The sequence below is a fragment of the Pan paniscus genome, chromosome 5 (assembly GCF_029289425.2).
Source record: "Pan paniscus chromosome 5, NHGRI_mPanPan1-v2.0_pri, whole genome shotgun sequence".
In the NCBI taxonomy this organism is placed as follows: domain Eukaryota; kingdom Metazoa; phylum Chordata; class Mammalia; order Primates; family Hominidae; genus Pan; species Pan paniscus.
Genome location: NC_073254.2, coordinates 105,908,673 through 105,909,880, shown reverse-complemented (window position 1 = coordinate 105,909,880; position 1,208 = coordinate 105,908,673). Strand labels below are relative to the sequence as shown.

The window sequence follows — 1,208 nt, the reverse complement described above, 5'->3', positions numbered from 1 at the left end:
TAAGATACCTACACCTGTATGTTTATCACAGCACTATTCACAATAGCAAAGATATGTAATCAACCTAAGTGTCCATCAACAAATGGATAAAGAAAATATGGTGTATATATACATAATGAAATACTATTTGGTAATAAAAAAAGAATGAAATCATGTCATTTGCAGCAACATGGATGGAATTGGAGGTCATTATCTTAAGTAAAACAAGCCTGACACAATATCATGTGTTCTCACTCATAAATGGCTGCTAAAAAATGTGTACACATGGATGTAGAGAGTGGAATGATAGCAAATGGAGACTCAGAAGGGTGAGGTGGGAGTGAGGCAGAGGATGAGAAATTACTTAATGGATACAATGTATATTATTCAGATAATGGATACCCAAAAAGCCCTGACATGACCATTATGTAATCTATGTATGCAAAGAAATTGCACTTGTATTTTATAAATTTAATAAATTTTTTGAAAACACATAAAAAATTAATACATATTAAAGTAAATAATAAATGGACAAACACATTTAGATCAAAACACTAAAGTTTTAATACCATATAAGCTTCCTGGCCTGTTAGCTAAGATCAAGTGTAGTATTTGTTCTTATCAGTTTAAATACCATATAAGATTATATATAATGGTGTCAACTAGTTGGTGATAATTCCTTATAGTTACATAGTGCCTTATCACTAATATAAGTATTTCAGAAATACTCAAATATTGTTTGATACATTCAATGAAGCATATTATGCTCACAGATGAGAAAATGGAGGACTTGAAAAATTAACCCTATCAACCCAGGACACACAGTTAACAAATTACAATCCAGGAGTCTCATTAAGTAAAGTGACTGTGCATCCTGGTTTGCCTTGAAGATTTTCAGTTTATGCCTATTACTGCAAAATAATTGTTAACAAACTCATTTTTCCATTCAAAAGTGTCCAACATGGACAATAACTTAAGTGGCCATCCTATACTTTGATCATCTCCTAGTAAGTCTACCAGACTTTCCTCTACAGGAGCTCAGAAAAAGAGAGTGATGCCTGCGAGTAGAGATGGTCAAAGAAGACTTTACCAAGGAAGAACTCAAGAAGGAACCTGGGAAACAATAAAAATTAAGAAAAATGGAGAACAACGAGGAAGGCATATCAGAAAGAACTGGAGTGAACAAAAAGTATAAGCTAAGAGTCTTAAATGTACTATGAAATCCACAG

At 32.7% G+C, this 1,208-nt stretch overlaps 1 pseudogene; it reads left to right on the top strand.

Annotated features, from left to right (window-relative positions):
• Window positions 1-552: 552 nt before the first annotated feature.
• On the top strand, window positions 553-661 carry LOC112440320 (U2 spliceosomal RNA; annotated as a pseudogene).
• The last annotated feature ends 547 nt before the right edge of the window (window positions 662-1,208 follow it).